This window comes from Saccopteryx leptura, chromosome 4 (assembly GCF_036850995.1).
Source record: "Saccopteryx leptura isolate mSacLep1 chromosome 4, mSacLep1_pri_phased_curated, whole genome shotgun sequence".
In the NCBI taxonomy this organism is placed as follows: Eukaryota; Metazoa; Chordata; class Mammalia; order Chiroptera; family Emballonuridae; genus Saccopteryx; species Saccopteryx leptura.
Window position 1 is genome coordinate 186,788,174 of NC_089506.1, and position 6,866 is coordinate 186,795,039.

The window sequence follows — 6,866 nt, forward strand, 5'->3', positions numbered from 1 at the left end:
AAGGACCTTTTTGTTACTGTTGGTCAAATAAGTTTGTAAATATAATATATGATATATAGGTTTGCTTGCTTATAGTTTGCATTGGGTGTGGAGGACAGGCTGTAAGCAAGCAGGGTCATTATACCCTAAGGCTGTGATGGCGAACCTTTTTATTAAAACCACCCACTTTTTCAGTGCTGGTCAACCTGGTCCCTCCTGCCCACTAGTGGGCATTTCAGCTTTCATGGTGGGCCAATCATGGCACTGTTTGGTTGCTCTGCTACCGCCCACCATGAAAGCTGGGACACCCACTAGTGGGCAGGAGGGACCAGGTTGACCAGCACTGCAAAAGTGGGTGGTTTTTATAAAAAGGTTCGCCATCATGGCCCTAAGGCTTAGTTTTAAGACTAAGCCTTTCCCACCCTAAGTGACTTTGTATCAGAGACTTCCTTGTTTGATATTGGATTAAAGGTTTTGATTTCTACACTATAAAATGGGGCAGACCGGGAGTTTGCTCACTCTCAGTTCCTGAGATTAGCATTAGAGAAGAGAACAGAGAAAGGCCACGTGGAGGAGAGGAAAAGCAGCCTAGATGGAGGAGTGCTAAAGGAGAAGCCAGTTTGTGTAGAGTTTGTGTAGAGAGAAGGAGATGGGGAACAGAGGTGAATAAGGCTGGTGAGCTAGAAACCTTTGATTCTAGGAAACTCGGATAAGTCAGTGGCTTTGGGAGCCCTGAATGGAAAGGGAAATGTTTTCCCACTGTGTGTATTTCTTGCCCGCTGGGTACAAGCTAGGATTAAAGCTAATGGCCCACCAGTTCTTGGCTTTGTTGTTTCATTACTGTCTGTCCGAATCAAATGTGAACCTGCACTGGCCAGGCGGCTGTGATGGTGGCCATGGCTACTGGCTTTACAGTTACCATGTTCTCTATGCTCATTCTGTTCAATATTTGCCATAGCTGGCCATTCTTGCTTTCTGCGAGGTTGAACTATCTGAAATTTCTGGTTCAGCAGATCTAAAGTGACTTAGGGAATTTCATTTGGCTCAACATAATAGTAATACTTTTGTAAGTCTGCAGTGACTTAGGCAATTTCATTTTGGCTCAATATAATAGTAACACTTTTCTGTTAACCTCCATGATTCCAGTGTCCAGGGGTTTATTTCTGTCTCAGTACCTATTTCTTATCAATATTATTCTTACTTTCATCAACTTTCCTTAGCTCTTTGTTATAAGCCCTATTTTCTACTCTAGCTATGATCTCCCTCTAGGTGATCTCATTTGTTCCCAATACCTTCTTTGTGCTGATGTTTTTTGTATTTATATCAGAGTTTCCTCTCCTGTGAGGTTCAGATACATATATGAAACTACCTATACTCACCATTATAAGCTTCTCAAATATGGACAAAATAGCATTTTTAGCTTTAACCCCTGACATGATATTCTCCTGGTCATCTTCATCTCAGTAATGGCCTCATGGCATTGCCAGATAGCCACAAAGACTACATGTCATTCTGGATTCCTGCCTTTTCCTATTTCCCACATCTGATCTATAGAGAGTTCTCTTATGTTTACCTCCAAAATAATAGCATATTCATCCATTCATTTCCATTTACACCACTAATTGCCTAGAACCATGTTCCTCAACATTGGCACCATTAACATTTTGGGCTAAATCATTCTTCATTGTGGGTGGCTGTCCTGTGCATTGTTGGGTGCTTAGCACCATCCTTGACCTCTACCTTTTAGGTCCAGTAACATCCCAGTTCCCTATCGTAACATCCAGGCATTGCTAAATATGCCCCCGGGGGAAATAACCCCTGGCTGAGAACCACTGCTCTAGAGCTGTCTGCCACTTTCTTTTATCTAGATCAGTGATTTTCAACCTTTTTTGAGCCGTGGCACATTTTTTACATTTACAAAATCCTGGGGCGCACCACCTACCAAAATGACACAAAATGACACTCTAACACAGTACGTATTATAAATATATTGTAGTTAATAATATAGTTTCTAAATGTATTTAGACTCACTTAGTGTGAAACCTAGGCCTGTTTCGATGAACACAAAAGGGATATCCTGGCAGGAATGATAGAAGGACACACACGAAGCTCTTCCTTAACAGTTCTCAGTCTCTCTCTGTTTTTAGTTTTTATCGCAGTCAAGCTTGAGAAGCTCAGCTCACATAGATATGTGGTTGAAAACAGGAGCAATGTCAAAATAGCCTTGTTGGCCAGAATGGGGAACTCCTTGGCAACAGATAACCAAAAACTGTCCAAAGGAAGATCAGCAAACTTTAGCTTTAAAGTTAGATAACATTGTGATGCATTGTATATCACCCTCTGCGGGGGCCTCTTTTAAAAAGAAAAAGGTCAAATATCTATATATACCATCAGGGTAGACATAAACAGCTGAGGCTGAGGCTTCATCTAGTGGTGGCAACATTTAGCTCCAGTCCTGACCAGGATTAGAAATCGGGACCATGGGGAGGAGTAGCAGCTTCAACTACTCGCTGCAGCCACACAATGACAAGTGCACGGCAGCCCGAGTGGGGACCTTCCTGGGTGTGGATGAGAGGCGGCCTACTATTGGTTCATCGCTAGTGGTCGGGATTAATCCTAGAAAGTGATTGGTAAGTGAGTGTTCCCTGTGCCTTCACTCTTCCTGTCACTGATAGCTGGAGGGATTGTGAGGGGAATGTTTATGTTCGGATGGAGGCAACTGGCGGCGGGCCAGATAAATAGCCTCCACGGGCTGTATCCAGCATGCGGGCCATAGTTTGGGGACCCATGTTTAATTTCCCCACGGCACACCTGACCATGTCTCACGGCACACTAGTGTGCCACGGCACACTGGTTGAAAAACACTGACCTAGATAACTAATAGCCAACCAACCAGGTCTCTCCTTGCTTGTACTTTTAACCTCCTACATGCACTTCTCCTCATACTAGTTAGATGAGTTTCTTTTAAATCATAAATAAATTCATGTCATTCCCCTGATTAAGACATTACTCAGAATAAAAACAAATTCTTTGTGGTTATAGCCATTGCTCATATCTCTGATTTCATCTCATACAATTCACTATTTCCAACCCCACCATTTCTCAAACATACTAATCTTCTTACATTTTAAGAGCCTTTGGACTTGTTCTTCCCTCTGTCTGGAATACTTCTCTTACCATCCCAGATCACAGCTTAAATGTTTTCTCCTATGAAAGTAGATCACAGATAATTTACTTAAAAGATCCTGCACCCTACTACTCCCAGTGATGCTCTATGACTTTTTATTCTTAGTCATTTCACCAAGGGTTATCTCATTTATTTGTTTGTGTGTTTTTTGTCTACACATTCCCAGGACATTGCAAGCTCCACAAGCACCAGGAGCTCTGTAAGAACATTATCCTTCTTGTTCACACAGAACTCTGAGGGTAGATTATTCGCTGATCAAATGACTAGGTGAAAAATTTAAACAATTCAACTTTATATTAATTTGAATCACATTATGGGTGATAGTCACAGTTGGATGTGCCAACAATCGACTATAAGGTCTTTGGTGATATTATAATAAAATAATAATAAATCCTAGCAATAACTTTCTGCCATATGTCTCTATTACAGTGGTTCTCAAACTTTTTGAAGTCGGGGTGTTGGTCAAATAAGTTTGTAAATATGATATATGTTTGCTTGCTTATAGTTTGCATTGGGTGTGGGGGACAGGCTGTAAGCACAGGGTCATTATAGCCTAAGGCTTAGTTTTAAGACTAAGCTTTCCCCACACCCTTCACTGTTGCAGGGTAGGGGGTGGTGCACTCTCATGAGGAATCCCATTATGCCTCAGATAAGTGACTTTGTATCAGAGACTTTCTTGTTTGTATATGGAATTAAAGGTTTTGATTTCTACACTATAAAATGGGGCAGAGGAGCCCATGCCTGAGGAGAGCAGAGAAAGGCCATGTGGAGGAGAGGAGAAGCAGCCAAGATGGCGGAGTGCTGAAGGAGAAGCCAGTGTGTGCAGAGAGAAGGAGATGGGGAACAGAAATGAATAAGGCTGGTAAGGTACAAACCTTTGATCCTAGGAAAACTCAGATAAGTCAGTGGCTTTGGGAGCCCTGAATGGAAAGGAAAGTGTTTTCCCACTGTATGTATTTCTTGCCCGCCGGGTGCAAGCTAGAATTAAAGCTAATGGCCCGCTAGTTCTTGGCTTTGTTGTTTCATTACCGTCTGTCCGAATCAAATGCAAACCTGCAAGGGCCAGGTGGCTGTGATGGTGGCTGTGGCCTTTTACACAGGGCACATTTAAAATCCTACCAATAATTTTAGGTGCACTATATACAAATTTCTGAGAAATATGTTGTAATAATTAAGTCAAATATTAAAGAAAAAATATAAAGTCCAAACATGCTTTTATGGTAATTAAATGAAATAAATACAACAAAATTAAATTTATTCTGACATTAAAAAACATTTTATGTTATATTTTTTGAGTTATGCTTTTTAGAATTCATAAAATAGAGGGGTTAAAAAATTAAAAAAAAAAACAAAAAATACCTTTTTATATATATAGATACATTCTTAGTAAGATTTAGTAAATTCAGCATGTCCCAGCGTGAATGTATTTTTTTATTCTTGCATTTATGAGAAACATGAGCCTGATGTGTCCTAGCGATTTCTTAAATGTTTGGGCATATATTTGAAAGGCAAACTCATTTTCTCATTAATACATTGAAGAATTCCTCTCTTTTTACTATTAGTTGTGTTGAGGGTAGAAAATCCCAATTCACATAAATAGGATGTTGAAAATTATAGTAAAATATTCAAAGCTTTTTTAGATATTGCCACATATTCTTCTTTTATAGAAATCCAAAAGGCTTCAAGAGACAATCCCTTATGTGTAATCATCAATCCAAAACCTCCACCATACATATCATCTTAACTTGACACCAAACAAAGGATAGAAGAAACTTGCCTCCAGTCTTTCCAGGGAACATGGCGGGTAGTGTAAACAATCCAGTACCACAGCTTAACAACCTAATCAGGCCTTTTGCAACCTAATCAGGCAAGTGAGTTGGGGGGTTGGACAGACTGTCAGTTTACAGCCAGTTCCTTACACCTCTGTCCCCCAAAAATCTAAACTCCAAAAACCCTGTTGGTGTTTTGGTCCCTAATGGGCACATATTTTTCTGGAATACCATAGGGTGCACCTGGAAATCTTCTAGGGCACACCAGTGCGCCCCGGTGCACACTTTGAGAACCATTGTTCTATTAGATAATCTTCTGGTTCTAAAATTTATCTGGTAGCTCCTCAAAACATTTGATTGCACCACATTCCACCTATGTATAAAATAACATCTTGACATCCTTCCTTTCCTTTGCAGAAAATTGTCAGAATTCCCTATAGTAAAGGAGAGAAGTTATTTTGATAACTGACTTTCTTTGCTTTCCTTACCAAAGTTTCCAGAAAACATAAACAGAGTCAAAAAGTCTTATGTGGAGCCTGCTGAGAAATCCAATAACCTAATAATGGCTATCCCGGGAATAATCTACAATGTAAATGAAACGTTCACCTAGAAAAATTACCTTTGACTGAGTGAATATACCTTTGATTTTTTTCAATATGGTAAGCCTCAAGATATATTCAGTGTAGCAACTCTTCACCAAATATTTGTAGAGCCAGGAAGTGTTCTGGGGATTGTGATAATTTCACTAATAAATTCTTCTACAACTATAACCTGATGTTTAGACTATCCAGTGAAATTTTTATTCCAGATATTGTATTCTCCATTTTAAAACTCATATTTACTTTTTGTCATTGTCACCTCTCTACTGGTATTCATTTGTTCATTCTTAGAACCACCTTTTATGTTCTTAAATGTACTTATAATAACTGCTACAGAGTTCTTTTAATTCCAACATCTGGATTTTCTTGAGGTCTGTTTCTATGTACTGGAGAATTCTTTTTTTAAAGTACTACTCTGATTGCCCTGTGGTAAATGATTCTTAGGGGGATAAAAGTCAAAGAACAGGCACCATTTATGACGACAGTGTTATAGGCAGATGAGGGATGATGACAGGTTCGTCTTGGGTGGTAGGTAGCACTAGTGTGGATAAGAGGTTTATGATCATCAGCTCTTGCTAATAGATTTAGAAGGAACACTTTTATAATTAGTCCACCCAGAATAGATACCTTTTGTAATCAGCCCAAAAGAAGTACCTTTCTTTTACTAAGACAGATTTGCACATCTGCATATAGAAGACCTTGCCATGGTGTGATATCTGCAAAAATATTTTGGGTCTGATGGGTTCAGACAATAGAGTTTTAAATGGAATTTCTCCAAGTTTGATGAGAAACCAGAAAGCAGCATTTTCAGTAGCTTGGGTACAAATGAGCAATATAGGCCAAAGGATGGTTGTAGCATTACTTAGCAGTGGTTCTTCACTGGGGGCAGATTTGTCCTCTCTGGGAGATATTTGGCCTTACCTGGATACATTTTTGATTGTCAAGACTAGAGAGGAGTGGGGTGCTACTGGCATCTAGTGGACAGAGGCCAGGGCTGCTGCAAAACATTCTACAAACACGCAAGACAGGCCCCCATGAAAAAGCGGTATTCATTCCAAATGTCAACAACGCCTGTTGAGAAACCCAGTCTTATAGTTAAAATTTTATAGAACAGGAAATCCTTAATATCTAAGATTTAGCCTATCTTTCCATGACCTCCTTGTGTTAAGAAAACTTTGTTCGTAGTGTATGCTTTCCTCATTCCAGTAAATTACAGTGCTTCACAGCGTTGATAAGGCAGAGAATTATTTGAAGGGGTTCGCTTTAACTTGCTTAAAAAGAAATTCAACATAAAGTCATGATTTTTACTCTTAAACCTGTTTATATTTTGCA

General features: G+C 39.6%; 1 protein-coding gene across 1 annotated transcript in view; it reads right to left on the reverse strand.

Annotated features, from left to right (window-relative positions):
• Positions 1-6,866, reverse strand: part of ZNF394 (zinc finger protein 394) — a 481,244-nt gene that overhangs the window by 24,699 nt on the left and 449,679 nt on the right. The gene's annotated exons all lie outside the window — the stretch shown is intronic.